Genomic DNA, 16,581 nt, shown 5'->3' on the forward strand with positions numbered 1-16,581 from the left:
AGAAATTGAGGAAGATATCAGAAGATGCTCATGGAATGGGAGGATCTACCTAGTAAAAATGGCCATCTTACAAAAGCAATCCTTTTTGAATACAATCATTATCAAAATACCTACACAATTCTTTACAGACCTTGAAAGAGCTATAATCTTAAATCTGAAAATCCAGATTTCAAAATATCTGTCTTCAAAGCATATATTTTTAATAAACAACAAAGACAGTGAATGCAAGCTTTTAAAAAGTGAAGCCAGCTCTCCAGAATTTCTATGGATATTGAAAATGTGCTTTGATGAAGAAAATCATCAGGCATTTCTTAATTCCTCAGCCCAGAGCACAGATACTGTTCTCAAGAAAGACAAACAGGGCAGATGCAGATGCAGATGCAGATGCAGTTTCAGAACGAAGTGTAATAAAAATCAGTTGTGGTGTATGAGTAGCAATGTATCACAGTTCCTCTTATTATTAGTATTTCCTCTTATGAGTTTTTGCCTGTCATATGGTGGGCAAAAGGTTCATGTATTCTGGACAAATTCCTCAAATCAATTTTGCAATTATGTGGGCAATGAGATTCATTAGTGTGACTTTTGTCCAAATGGATTACATAAACTCATTGAATTTGTGCTTTAGACAAATGGCGAGTACACACAACAACCTGACCTAATAAAGATATTTAGCTATGGGAACAGAAAACCTATAATCCCTTTTTGTGCCAGTAACTTCAACTCCATTGCTCTCAGTCCATTAGCTAAACAGAGTTAGCAGGCATGGGAATTTCTTCAGGAAAGCTTTTTCAAAGATGACAAGATTGTCTTGCAGAAGATGATATTAGGATTTTGGTGTAATGAGGACAGATGACATAGTGATTTCCTCTTTATGAAGGTTCAAATATAAAAAAACAACTTTTATTTTCTTTTAAAAAGAACAATTAAATACATTAGGCAAGATGAAAAATTCATGACGTATGTTGCTTCTATATCAAATATTAGATGGGGTTTTAGCAATTGACAGAATAGTGGAAGCTTGACAGATCATATATCTTCCTGACCATAGTAACCAGCCTTATAGAGGGAGAAATTTTGCTGTGGTGGAGTCATGAGCACCATGGAATTCTATTCTAAATTAACTGTGATAATGTAGCAGAAGCCAGAGGACCCCTAGCCAGACAGATGACTCATTGCAATGAATATTTGCAAATAAAGATGTGTAGGGGAAAGTGTGTACTGTGTTACACACGTCAGCTTCTAAGATGAACTTTTTATTCTTTTTAATCTTTTGGTTTTGTTTTTATTTTTGTTTGGATGGATTTTGCAAGGGTAGAGGGCAGATATGAAGGGATGGGAAGATAAGTGGGATGGGATGCGTGGTGTGAAATTCACAAAGAAGCAATAAATATTTTAAGAACAAAAATACATGTATATTAAATATTTAATAAAAAACTGAAATGCCCTCCCTCACCTGAATGCCTGGCCTGAGTCTCTGCATTGTATTTTATATTTCCTGGCCTGACTCTCTGCATTGTATTTTATATGTTATGTGGTTATTGCTTATATTAAGCCTATTTTTCTCACATATCTGTAAGTTTGCAAAACCAATATAAAAAAGTGTAAAAAAGGACTCAGATGAGAGTTTTTTTCTGGGAAGAAAGTGAATGGGAGTAAGGCTAAGCAGAAAAAATATGCCTTCCAGCTTGTGTTTAAGGAATGGGATAAAGACTGGTGGAAAGCATCCCTAGAACAGACTTCTGAATGTCCTTCGCTAATTCAAGGGTTTTCTTCTTTCACTGATCTGTTTTAATTTGTGTGTGTGTGTGTGTGTGTGTGTGTGTGTGTGTGTATGTGCGTGAATGTGTGTGTGCATGCATGCATGTGTGTATGTAATAGCATGCACATGACTGTGGTGCCAGGCAGTGATAGAAGAAAGTACTAGATGCTCTGGTCCTGGAGTTACAGGAGTCTGTTGACTGCCTCTGGATGCAGAGAATAAATCTTTGGTCCACTGTAAGTTCATATAGCTACGAATGTGAATGCAGTTAGAAACTTTCCCTTTTCATTATATTTTATTTACTGTGGTTTCTTTTTTTGTTTGTTTTCTACTTAAGTTCTTATTTCTACTTTACACTTCACCACCATCAAACATTCATAGCATACAGTACGATACTGACTGTTAATCACATTCCTGTCACCAGCCTGGCAGCTGGAATTTTCCTTTTTTATTCATCACAGAGATTACTTTATCAAAATCACTCACAGGAGAATGGTATTATTATTTTTGGTAAGCAATAGCATACATCAGAAATTTAAGTGTATGGTTGTTTAAAATTTACATGTTTCTATAGTAAAAAACTTCCTACATGGAGGTGTATCACTGTCTCTGAAAACATAATAAAATACAGGTCCAAAACATTAGGTACAATGATAGAAAATGACACTTCTTACAACAGGCATTAAATTGAAAATATTCATAACTTTTATTCATTGGTGAGGAAACCTATTTGATAGAGCTTTGGAAACTAAGAATTAAATAGATATATTTAATTATTTATTTATATCAAATATACTTATTTGACATTTCCTGAATGTTTGCTCTGAAGTCACGCATTGCGCAATGACCAGGATATAGTCTGCAGGTTGCACCCTGCCATTTCAGTCTATGTAAATACCCCAGAATGCATTTACTTTAACCATTAGTGGTACAGTCAGCTAGGCACCAAGGCTTGACCTATAGATAACACAGCTTAGCACCACTGTGTTCCCATGAAGAAAATCATACAACATTCATTAAACACAAGAAAAGGCAATGTAATGAGGAAAATGCAGAGGTGAATTCATTGAGGCTTCTTCACCATCCATAGCACTGTGGATCGGGAGAGCACAGTCATTGTTATTATCCAGCGCAGCACACTATGTATAGTTGTATGTGTACTCAGTGAGTCTTGTTTCTATCCTCACATACTTGAAAATGTGGAAGTGTGTTCTACTTAATCCACAGAGGCCTCCTGACTGCCTCGCCTTTTGCAATGGTTTAGTATCACAGAAGACTCTATTTTTTCCAATATATTCCAATTTTAGTATTGCTTAGAAATAATAGTGTCATACCGCCTTCAGGAAAATACATTTTTATGATTCTAGTAACAGTTGTAGGAAAAATTTTACATTTTCATTTAACATATCATTTGTTCTAGGCCTTTTCACATACCACCAAGGCTCATGCTGTGTTATCAGAGTTTCAAATACTTTGAGTATATGATGGTCTCCAGGTTTCCCTGAGTTTCAAACTGAAAGAAAGGGAAGCCATGTGTTCTGCAGTGAGCTGACACATCATGTATGCACACATCATCAGAAGCCATAAGGAAGGCACACACTTTGGTATATGAGGCTTCTTCCAAGTATTAATTCCCAGAAGACCATATAACATTCTTCCTAGGGGAGTATACAGGTTAGTTTTTCCCCCATCACAATCTCCTTCTCAACAATTTATAGAGGAATGTTAATCCAGCTACTTGGTTACTCTAGCAAGGAATCACATCCAAAGACCTAGGTCTGTGTGATTCAGCTGAAATCAGACGTGCCCTTAGTACACACCTTTAATCCCACACAACTACTTCTCAGTGACTAATCAGAGAAAGATTTGACAGAGTGAGTCAGACATAGGAAACACCCAACTCTGAAGAGAACAGAAAGGAAAGAGGCTACTTGGGAAAGCACAGAGAGGCAGTAGGGGACAGATAACGCAGGGAGAGGAGGAAAATGTGGTACAGGGTATACAGTGGAGTTCCTGCAGTCAGCAGAGTACAGGTCAGTGCAGTTCAGTTTGTGAAGTGTAGAGGCAGTATTTCCAAACAGAGCAATTCACCCAGAAGCTAAGAGAAGCCGATTTGAATCAGTCTTCTTGGAGAAGAATTTTGAGCCAGAACAGCTGGGTTGAGTCAGCCAGCCAGAGTTCAGAAAGAACTGGAAAGGGTGAGCTTACTCAGCAGTTAAGTCTCAGAGACTGAAAGCATTCTGGGCCTAGGTTAGCAGATGTAGGCTAGAAGCTGAACCCTTCGAGATTCAAACTTGGGGAAAATTAGATTATGCTGGGGTCAGAAGCTGCCAGGCCCAGGTCTAGAGGTATTTGATAGAAAAGCTCTGGACTCAGACTAAGCCATACATTAGTAAACTTGTGTATGGCTCTCATCTCATCCCATCATATGTGTAAATAAAAACAGCATTTACAACAATTGGTAAAGCCATTCTCACTAGTTACTCTTGTGAATAGTTACAAAATAGAAAATGTACTTTTTTTAAGTTTCCTGTAAATTTTAATATATTATAATCAAAATAGAGTTATATCTCTTCCCTCCTTCCCTCTCTCTAGCCCATTCTATAACGCCGCTCTCAAACGGATAGCCTCTTTTTCTTTGATTATTTCAAAAACACACAATGCATGCACAAACACATGCATGCACGCACGTGCAAAAACACAGACACACATATAAGTAAAAACTGCTGAGTCTGTTTTGCTTTTTATGGATATATGGTTTCAGGGATGACCTCTTTTATACTAGATAACCAATAAGGGGGATCATCCCTGGGAGAAGATAATTCTCCTCCCACCATTTATTAGTTGCATATAGTGTTTTTTATAGTAGTAGATCCCCTTGCCATGTTAGTATGCCTATTGATACTGTTATTGTTCTGGACTTGTGTATGTAGCCATTTCTAAGAAAGACTGTTTCAGAGCACACGTTCTTGCTGCTCCCACAGAGCTGCATCAGGAACAGTGAAGAGAGGTGGATCTGCGGTAGGGAGAATTGAGCAGGCAGTGAACAGCTGGTTAAGGGAAACCAGCCGTTGAGGAACAGCTGCTAGCTGTTGAGGAGAGGTTGACAACTTGAGGAAAAAGAAATACTGGAGACCCAGAAATATGTGGTATAAAACTGAAAGTTTTAAAGCCCAGGAGAACTTTCCTTTCTGTCTTTCTCACATGCTTACGGTCTGCCTCTGTCTCTGTCTTGCTTGCTGTCTGTTTCTCTTCTTCCTTGTTCTTATCCTTACTTTTCTGTCTCACTCCTTGCTTGTTATCACCCATCTTTCTATCTCTCTTTCTGCTTGTTCTTACCCATTTTCCTATCTCCTTGCTTGCTGTTACCCATCTTTCTATCTCTCTTCATGCTTGCTCTTCCTCCTTAGCCCCACCCCAGTATTTTACTTAAAGTGAAATTCAATTTTTTCATTACAGATTAAAGATTACAGGATTTTTCTCATGAATAGGGCATTCAAAAATCAACAAAGAAAGGGAACAGTCTAACAAGGAAATTTCAAAAGTTCTGTATAACCTACAATAAAGAGTGCAGCAAAAATAATCAATTTCCAAGCAATGGTCAGCATAACCTGATTATTATTTCTTAACCAATAATCAGGAAAGTTTAATCATAAATTTCCTCAGGCTAAAGCCATTGTGTTTACAAGATTGTCATAGCAACATAGCTTGAGCTAAATGTTCTCAAACAAATAAAAAAACTGACTTACTCCCATTCCAAAACCAAGAGGTATAATATCCAAGCCTAGGCTAACTGCCAAGGAATCCATATTGTAAAATATATGTAAAGCATGACATTCCAAACCCACCATCTATTGCTCTCAAAGTGGAGTTTAAAGAAACTTTTCTATAGGTAACAGTATCTAGCCATGTACTGTTGTGTTAAGGTCTTAACTTGCTTTCATGCAGTTTCTGCTTAGGTGCTCACAGCCAGACCCAAAAACTCTATCATTGTCCCAAGCCTTTGGCCAGATTCCCTCGTTTAGCATTCTCTGTGGGAAAAAGTTTTTCCTGTATTAATTTTCTTAGGGCTGAGAAACAAAGAGACAGTTTTATGAGAAAAGGCAGATTTTTAGACAAAATTACACTGGAACCATACATAACATTTAAGGGCAGTGGTGATCATCTGAGATCCTTGGAACTTTGTCAAGCAAAGCCTCAACAGATGTTGAGGTGTCCAGAGATCATGTGGGACAGTCTGAGGTCTCAGGAACTTTGTCAAGCAAAGCCTTTACAACTTATCCTCATGTCTGTGACACTTTCTTACATTTTTTCCTTACAATATTTTCACACTTTCTCTCATGATGTTCCCTGAGTCATGTGGAAGTGGTGATGTAGACAATAATAAACAATTGTAAAAAAAAATGTTTTACTTAATGTAGAAATATGGAAACCTCGAAAGGCCTGATCATGACAAAAAAGACATATCTCATTGATAAGACAGTATTCTAATATATTTAACCCAAAATAAGTGGAGATATTATTGTACAAATATACTTAAAATGACATGATATACTCTATTTAGAAGCCTTGGTTTTTCAAAACTGAGTGGAAAAATCGTCCTTAACCATTTTAAACATCTGACAATAAAATCAGATCTGACTGTTAGAAAGAGATAATACAACAGCACAACACACTTGAGCACATAGTATATAAAGATCTCACAGCTAGAGTGAGTATTACAGAGGAAGGAATTATCACAATAAAGTGACCATGACAAAGAGTAAGAACATGTCAACAAACTAGGCTGAAAGTCAGGAGGAAATGAGATCACTGAGTGAAATTTTGTCTCCTAGATGTCAAAGAAGCTACTCCCATTGAGTCTCATCAGCATGGCTACCTAAGCAAGAACTGAGCAGGCACAACAACAAAATATAGGCTAATATGTAAAAGGGAAATGTCATGGGGCTTTAACATAGGCAAAGAACTATGGGACACCTAAGAATGCCGAACACCCCAGGGATGACTATTCTTCATCTTCCCTAGTTAGTTATCTGATGCCAAGTTGTCAGCACTGAAATCAGGCGCACACACACACACACACACACACACACACACACACGCACTCACACACTCACAAACAGAAACAGATACACACACACACTCACAAACACACACACATACATACACACTCACATACACACACTCATACACACACATGCATACACACTCACATAGACACACACACACTCCTAAACATATCAATAAATCCTCCCTAGTCTGTATAAAGTTGCACTCGCATGCACACGTGTATGTGTGTGCAGGGAGTGGGGTGTTATGTGTGTGTTTCTGTGTGTGCCCGGGTTTATAAACAGATGTCATGAATTTGAAAGTGAGCAAGAAGCAGTGACTGGCAAAGTTTGGAGGGAGAAAAGGGAAGAGTAGAATGCAATGTAATTATATTTTAATTAAAGCATTTAAAAGTATGCATAATTCATTGAACTATCTTTGGATATCTTGTGGGGTTTGAGGGTATCTGTATTTATAAATGCATTCTTATCAATAATAGTTATTTTTAAACCTTAGGCTGTATATTATTTTTTTTCTTTTTTTTTTATTAATTTATTCTTGTTACATCTCAATGTTTATCCCATCCCTTGTATCCTCCCATTCCTCCCCCCCCCATTTTCCCATTATTCCCCTCCCCTATGACTGTTCCTGTATATTATTTTTAATAATTATCATTAGAAAGCCAAACTTTATTGTGAGAGAAACAGAGGAGGAAGCCCACAATGGCCACTTTGTCACCTTCAATGGAGTCCCACAGATACCCTACAGTAGACAAAATTAGCTTAGGAACATCCAAAGCTTCTGCAGAGCTGAGGTCTGTGTGTTTAAATAGTTCCACACATGTGGAGACACACATACAAGCACACAGACACACATAAAAAAGACCTTTCTGGAGTAAGAGAGCTAGAAAAACAAAAAACAAAAGCAACGTCCTTCTGATGACTTGTTTTGATGAAGGCCAAAGACAAAACTTAATCCTCAAAGTAGAATCCAAGTAATGATCTATGCATTTATGTATTTCTATTTTTCTACTTGATTGCGGTTGTTTTTAATCTGACACAATGACAGAGCATTTTTATCATAATATGTTATTACAACAAAAGTTTTATTTATTCAGTGGTCAAAGTAGAAAGCCATTTAGAACCTGATTCAGGTAGCTTTGAAGTTTACAAGTATTATTTCTTTTAATTAAAAAGTCTTTCTACATATTAACCCACTGAAAATAAAACTTGCTATAATTATCACTCCACTAAAAATACAAATATAAAAATTTTCTATGCAGTATTAGGAAAAGCAATAAATTTCAGAATCAGTAATGAGGATAATTCTTTATTACTCCAGTTATTGAAGTTAAGCCATTTAAATACTTTTCACTTGTATCCTGCTTTTGTAAGATTGTAAGATTGTAAGATTGACCCTCACTCAAGCGAAAGGTCTATAAAGTAAAACAAAAATCACTTTGCCCTTCTACATAGAGACTGATGTTGCTTTGTAACAATAAAATAAAACTTATAAGAACTATAAAAATTTCCACTATATCCTAGTAGCTGCCATTGGTTTTCTAATGGATTTTTAAAAACAGGAACTACAGTAGCACACCAAACACGCCTTCCTTTAATGTGTTGTTAAAGATACATCCTATCTTTCACTGAGCATTAAATCACCTTTCACTGAGCATTAAATCAAGATAAATTAGAAAATGTACTAGACTTACAAATTATGCAAAATCATTAAGAATCTTACCAACTGAAGATTAGGCAGCACTTCAGATGAAAAATATTTCATGTATATTTAAATTAGAATATGATTGTTTTACAAAGTTCCATTTATGAGTTTTCAAAGAGAATTTCAAATGTGTTTACAACAGTGCTTGCGAAGCATGTCTGTTTAAAGAAAAGACATTGTTTATTGGTGGATGTATTACTATTACCCGTTGCAGTGATTTCTACGAATAACATGCACATTTAAAAACAAGCAATATGATTCTCTTGTAAGTTGGAATCCTGTGTGCAGAGAAGATCAGAGAAAATCACTAGACTTGAAGGCCATATTTAGTTCTGACAATCCACACAGGTGACTTTTAGGTTTTATGATGCTATAAGTAACACATGAAAAGAAAGGGGACCCCGGAACATCTGTAGCAATCCACCATGATCATTCATGGTATCCATGACTCGAAGTGTCAAAATGCAGCATGGAAACATCCAGGACAAGTTTTAACTACTTCTGAAAGGAACATGCACAGTTCTTGAGGATTTTGTCCTCTACTGGATTGAAAACACTTTTCTACCAGCATTAAAATTAAAGAAAGGGGGGGGGGGGCAAGGCAATAATGACAGGCCAAAAAAAAAAAAAAAAAAAAAAAAAACTGTGAAAGATTGCGTACATCAAAACAAGAGGTTGCTTAAATCAAAATACTCAGAGTATTAATAGTTCAAGAAGCAACAGGTTTCTAAAATTATTACTTATTTTATTACAAAAGTATTGCATTTTCATTATTGACCAGTGTGATGCTGAAAGACTTCTCCAGAGGCTGAGACTCATTCAAAGGCTTCTCTGTTAGAGTTCCAATCTTGCCTATGCATTAGAATCTCTAGGCATGATGTTTAAACCTGCTCAATCCTGGGTTTTACTCTGGATCACCAAAATTGGAATTTTCCAGTTCTAGGTCTCAGATGTCCATATTAAAAAACCCCCTTCCCCACGCTCACAAACTTGATCCCAATGTATGTGGAAATGATTATTTCATAGCAGGCTTACATCTTAGCTTCAAATATACAGTGCATGAGAAAGTGAAAACTGAATTTAGATGTGCAAAGACTCAACTTACTTTCCTCTCCAGTTGTGAACAAGTAGAGATAGCTGCTGTATTATGCCTGAACAGTTTTATTCTGGCTCCGTAAACAGGTATCTGGGATGTTCTTCTTTACACAACCAAAATAGCCTTTTCACATTTATAGTACACATACATGGTTCTTACACGTTCCTCCACTTGTAATTATTAGTTTTCATTGTATTTTTGCTGAAATGTGCTTAAAGTTACAATACACGTTTATTATCCAATTCATACATTTCACTTTGCAGATAAGTAAAGTGAGGATTTGTAGAAAAGAATGATTAGTGTAAGCTTACAGAGCCAATAGTTCATGAATCTCTACCAAATTTTCTAATGCTCATTTCATTACACAGTGTGTTCATAGCCAGAAAGGGTGGCATTGAGAAATGTTGCAACTGTTAAAACTTTGTCATTTTTTTTTAAATCCTCAGTGCACTACATTCTTAATGCAGAATGAATCTGCTATAGCTCTGTTCAAGTTAAGGCTTATTTTATTAATATTTATTGAAAGTGGAGTTTAAGCTAAAATACATCATGCTGAATTCTTTATATTTTTTCAAACATATCCATGATGCACCAAGAATCTATCCATAAAATATTCATAAGAGAATTCTGAACAAAGAATAAAAAGAGAAATCCTTCTCCATGGTCTAGCCCAATTAAACGTAGTCAAGCCCTCATCTAGGAAACCTCTTTTTCTCCGTGGGAGATGAAGACACAATATCACAATCAATCAACATACGCAGTTGTGTATTATAGTCTCATGAGTACATCTACAAATCGATGTCTGCTCCTAACATTCAGGGAACACTGAAACAAGGGGCAGAAAGATTGTGAAATTCAGAAGGAATTTGCTGTGAAAGTGTGTCTCCTAGTGAGACTGGAAGCTACAGTCATAGTCTCACCAACACCACTGCCTAAACATGACCTGAGCAAGGACAACAATTATGAACATGCCAGAGTAAATGAGTGAGAGCCCATGAGGCCTCAACTCTGAAAAATGAACTATGGGAATCTAAGCAATACTGAGGATGGGAGAAATCGTCTTATGCAGAAAAGGGCACACCAATTGGTTATTGAATACTAAATGGTCATCCATGAATACATGCATATGAGTAACATTATATAACAAAAGTTAATGGGGAAAAAAGGCATAATTTGAAAGAAAGCAAGAAGGATGATACAGTATAGTTTGGAGGAAGGAAAGGAAAGGGGGAAGTTATGTGATTATGTTATAATCTTAAAATTGAAATAAGTGAAAAGTGAATGAAAGCATCTTGATTAGGTCATGTTAATCTCCAGATAGGAATTTCAATGTCAAAAATAGTATTCACTGTTACCAATGTCTAAGAAAAGCTGTGTTGTAGACGTGACATCATAGTAACCAGTATTGCAGATATGACTTCATAACAGCCAGTGTTGTAGAGTCAGTGGTGATAGGAGAAAAACTGTGGCACTAATTACCCTAATATGGTCATATGGATTATAAATACATACAGAATACATATGTATATATTTGTATGTGTAGACTTTATATGTGTATAACTTTAGACAATTCATTTTATAGCTCCTCCAACAAAGAGCATAAGACAAGCACTATGCTAATGAAAGGAACCAGTGTAGTATAAGACCTTACTTATCAAATATAAGAGGAAATAGTAGGAGCTAATTAAAAAATAACTCACGGCATGGCTGGCATATGAGAACTGTCAGATAAATCCATGTTCCAAAAGAAAAATCTAATTTTATTGATGAAATTGTTATTGGAAATGTGTTTTCTTCAAGGCTGCTAAATACAAATAGCCAAAACACTATGAATGTAACATATATAAAATTCCTGATTGTGTGGTAGTTCTTCTTGCTGAAGTAGTTTATTTTATATATGTGTACTGTTATAAATGTATATGTAAATAATATTTAATAAAAAAGTATCCAATGAAAACAACCATATGAGCATGCCACCTATCAAGCTCTAAGATCAATTAATAATCAAACAAATACAATAGCACTGGATGGTAATCTATTAAATAATGAACATATTTGTATTGAAAATTAGTAAACATTATTAAGTATCATCTCTGATAATGATGACATTCAAATCATATTAAGCTCTTACACTAACGAACAATAAACTTGTCTTAGCTTACACCTTAATTATGTTCACAAAGACTATATGTTCGAATCAAGTCTTATTGTTGGCTGAGTCTCTCCCAGGGTTCTATGTGACTATCTCATTGGCACCACTAGTGACATGCTCTGGAATATTTAGGAAGTGGATTATTATGGCATCAGTATGAGCATATCCTTAATGTGTTATGCCGGACCTCCAACAGCCTGTCAGTCTTCCTCTTGCCATCCGTTTCATTGTCATAAAGTGATCAGTTTGTTTTGACCCTGTTCTATGATATGACAACTCACCAATGGTGTAAGATCAAGGGCTGTTTAATCTTACAATAAAATATTTTAAAATGTGAACCAAGAAAATAGAAAATTAGTAAACACAACCCCATAAAAATATAAACACAGATGTAGACAGGAAGGAAAGAAGGGGGTGAGCAAGGAAATATGAAGATTAAATGCTTTTCTGGTCCCGTAAATTATCTCCATAAATTATCTATTAAGTTTAATAACAATGAAGAGTAAGTTTATGGTAGAGACATGTGCCACACGAAGCTAAATAAATAAAATGTGACATATCCCCATTGCCCCGGGTCATGCTGATGAAACAATCAATGCATTTACCAGGGTTTTCAGAAAGGGAAGTCCCAGACAAGGAGGTTCTCATTTTCTCTGGTTAATGTCTTGTGTGTGTTTCTGATAGGTCCGTAGAGGACCAGCTTACCATTTCATCCTTAAATGGGTCAAACTTCGGAAAGAGTGTCCCGTTTTCATTTTTGTTTCTGAAATTAAATACCCTGACAAAAGTAAAGTATAAAGAGCTAGGATTTATTAAGGATCATAGTTCTAGGATACAGTTCACTATAGTGGGGAAGTCAAGGAGGTGAGTGCTTAAGTAGCTGGTCGCATCAGATTCACACTGGGAAAGGAAAGAAGGAATGTCTGTTGTGGCTCAGCTTCCTCTCCCAATTTATACACTGTAGGATCTCTGGCACAGGATGGAACCAAGCTCAGTGGGCAGGTTTTCCTACTTCAGTCAAAGCAACAATTTCCAATAGACACGGTCAGAGACCTAGAATCCAGGAGACCTTGGATTCTTTAAAATATACAATTAGCGCTAACCATTAGAGAGAGAGATCAAAGTCCTGCCATTTTCTCATAAGGGCAATAATTCTGACCTTCAGCCCCTACTTTCTCATCAATTACCTACCAGAGGCACTGGCAGCTAATTCCATTATTACTGAAGCCAGAAGTTCACTACGTGAACTTTGTGTGAGACAAATTTTTCCTAAAACTCAATGAAAGAGTCAAGCAATGTAATGTAATGGGCTATCTAAGAAAAGCAGAGTATTAGCTATGGGATAAGTATTTCTAAGTTGGACAGCTTTAGTCTTATTAAAACAAAATGTATAAAAATCCTTAAATAAAAACCGTCCTATGAGATAACTGATTTGTGAACTACAAAAGCATCATGGACCAAAAAATATCACAAAAATTGATTAGAATAATTGAAAGACACTAAAGAAACAAAAGCAGTTTTGATTTGGACTTTTTCATAATATGGAACATTTTGGGAAACAGGAAAGGTAAAAATGTGGTCCAAATGAAGCACTAGTACTTTTTTGAAGCCCTTTCCTTGATTTATGTAAATTTTATTCAGTGTTGGATATATTGTTGTTAGCACACTAGAACCTCTCAAAAGATTCATAAACAATCTCTCTCTCTCTCTCTCTTTTTTTTTTTTTTTCGAAACAGAGTTTCTCTGTGTAGCCTTGGCTATCTTGAACTCACTTTGTAGACCAGACTGCTGGCCTCGAACTCACAACGATCCACCTGCCTCTGCCTCCCGAGTACTGGGATTAAAGGTGTGCACCACCACGCCCAGCTGATAAACAATCTTATCCTCAGCTCACTGCCACCACTTTTTACTGTACACCAGCACAACAACAGTAACAACACTCACCATCAACTGTCAGGGTTTGAGCTGTTCACGAACAGCACGAAATTCCTTCAACACCCATCCCTACAGTTTGCCTTTGTCTTACCGTTTCTCTTCTCTTAGATTTTTCTGCCATGTAGTAGATACTTTGTTTAAATGAGCCATTTTATCAGTGTTATACTTTCCAGGTTTAACTATAGAAAATTTCAGTCAATCAGCTGGTAAATTATATAGACATGTAAGATATATAGAAATGTAAGCACAGAATGGTTGAGCGTCTAGGCTCCTGTGAACAGGAGGTAATGGCCCATAGTGAAGAAGGGGTTAGGTAGATATTTTGAGAATATATAACTCAATAAGCACCATTACTTTTAAAATTATTCTTTGACTATTTTGTGCATGTGTAAAGTATATTCTGGTCATATTCACCTTGTACACATTTCTTATTTCTTTCCACCTTACCAAACTCCTCCACTTCTCCTAACTAGTCTTGCTCCCACAATCAAGTCTTTTTGCTTTGGTTTGCTTTTGATTTTGTTTCATGGCCAACCAAGTTTAATTAGGGTCATTAGAGCACGGATGACTCACCAGTGTCTAACCTACTGAAGAAATTATTCCCGTTAACCCTGTAGCCATCATCAAACTTGCTAAGTCTCCAGGAAAAGGAAGAGGGAAGATCTGAGTATTGGTATAAACATAAATATTTAGGAACAGAATGGCAACATGTCTATTCAGCACAAGAGCATATCAAGTATATATACACACACACACGCACATACACACACATACACACACACCACTACAGCCCTTATACATGGATTCTTCTGAGACCTGAAGTAACTACAGAAAAACTCTAGCACTTACCACCAATTTCTAGAATGTAATCAAGCTGTAGATGAAATGTATATGTTTAAAATGGCTTGTGGAGGCAAGGCTGCCCACTCTCTCCATATCTTTTCAATATAGTACTCGAAGTTCTAGCCAGAGCAATAAGACAACAAAAGGAGATCAAGGGTATCCGAATGGGAAAGGAGGAAGTCAAACTATCCCTCTTTGCAGATGATATGATAGTGTACATAAGTCACCCTCAAAACTCCACCAGAGAACTCCTACAGCTGATAAACACCTTCAGCAAATTGGCTGGATACAAAATTAACTCAAAAAAGTCTGTAGCCTTCCTATACACAAATGACAAGCTTGCAGAGGAAGAAATTAGGAAAACCACACCCTTCACATTAGCCGCAAGCAATATAAAATATCTAGGAGTCACTCTAACTAAGCAAGTGAAGGACTTATTTGAAAAAATTTTCAAAACTCTGAAGAAAGGGATTGAAGATGACCTGAGAAGATGGAATAATCTTCCTTGCTCATGGATCAGGAGAATTAACATAGTAAAAATGGCCATCCTACCAAAAGCAATCTACAGATTCAATGCAATCCCTATCAAAATACCTACACAATTTTCTAAAGACATTGAAAGTTCAATTCTGAACTTCATATGGAAAAACAAAAAACCCAGAATAGCTAAAACAATCTTGTACAATAAAAGATGCTCCGGAGGAATCTCCATACCTGATCTCAAACTGTACTATAAAGCAATAGTAATTAAAACAGCATGGTACTGGCACAGCAACAGGCTGGTTGATCAGTGGAATCAAATCGAAGACCCAGAGATGAATCCACACACATATGGTCACTTGATTTTTGACAAAGAAGCCAAATCCATTCAATGGGAAAAGGATAGCATCTTCAATAAATGGTGCTGGTCTAACTGGAGGTCTATGTATAAAAAAAATGCAACTGGACCCATATTTGTCACCTTGCACAAAACTCAAATCCAAGTGAATTAAAGACCTCAACATAAAACCAGAGACATTAAGTCACTTAGAAGAAAAAGTGGGGAAGAGTCTGGAACATATTGGCACACAGACAAGTTCCTGAACAGAACACCAACTGCCCAGGCCTTAACGTCAACCATTAATAAATGGGACCTCATGAGGCTGAGAAGCTTCTGTAAGGCAGGAGACACTGTCAAGAGAACAAAGCGACAGCCTACAGACTGGAAAAAAATCTTCACCAACCCTACATCTGACAGAGGTCTAATATCCAAAATATATAAAGAGCTCAAGAAATTAAACACCACCAAACCAAATAACCCAATGGAGAAATGGGGCTTGGAACTAAACAGAGAATTCTCAACAGAGGAATATCAAATGGCTGAGAAACACTTAAAGAAATGCTCAACCTCCTTATTCATCAAGGAAATACAAATCAAAACATCTCTGAGATTCCATCTTACACCCATCAGAATGGCTAAGATCAAAAATTCAAGTGACACCACATGCTGGCGAGGATGTGGGGAGAGAGGAACACTCTTTCATTGCTGGTGGGAATGCAAACTAGTACAGCCACTTTGGAAATCTATCTGGTGCTATCTCAGAAAAATGGGAAGAGGCTTCCTCAAGACCCAGCTATTCAACTCCTTGGAATATACCCGAAGATGCTCCAGCACACAACAAGAAATTTGCTCAACCATGTTCATAGCAGCCTTATTCATAATAGCCAGAACATGGAAACAGCCTAAGTGTCCCTCAGTAGAAGAGTGGATAAAGAAACTGTGGTACATATACACTATGGAATACTACTCAGCTATTAAAAACAAGGAATTCCTGAAATTTGTGGATAAATGGATTGAGCTAGAAATGATCATAATGAGTGAGTTAACCCAGAAGCAGAAGACTCAAATGTATATACTCACTTATATCTGCATACTAGCCCAAGGGGCATGTCCCACGAAAGCCTTCACTTACCAGGAAACTGGGACAGAGGGGAGGACATCCTATTGGGTCTCTAAATGAGAGAAGCATGGGAGAATAGTAA

At 36.7% G+C, this 16,581-nt stretch overlaps 1 protein-coding gene across 8 annotated transcripts in view; it reads left to right on the top strand.

Annotated features, from left to right (window-relative positions):
- Positions 1 to 16,581, top strand: part of Luzp2 (leucine zipper protein 2) — a 463,171-nt gene that overhangs the window by 233,403 nt on the left and 213,187 nt on the right. The window lies entirely within an intron of this gene.

This window comes from Acomys russatus, chromosome 7 (assembly GCF_903995435.1).
Source record: "Acomys russatus chromosome 7, mAcoRus1.1, whole genome shotgun sequence".
NCBI lineage: Eukaryota > Metazoa > Chordata > Mammalia > Rodentia > Muridae > Acomys > Acomys russatus.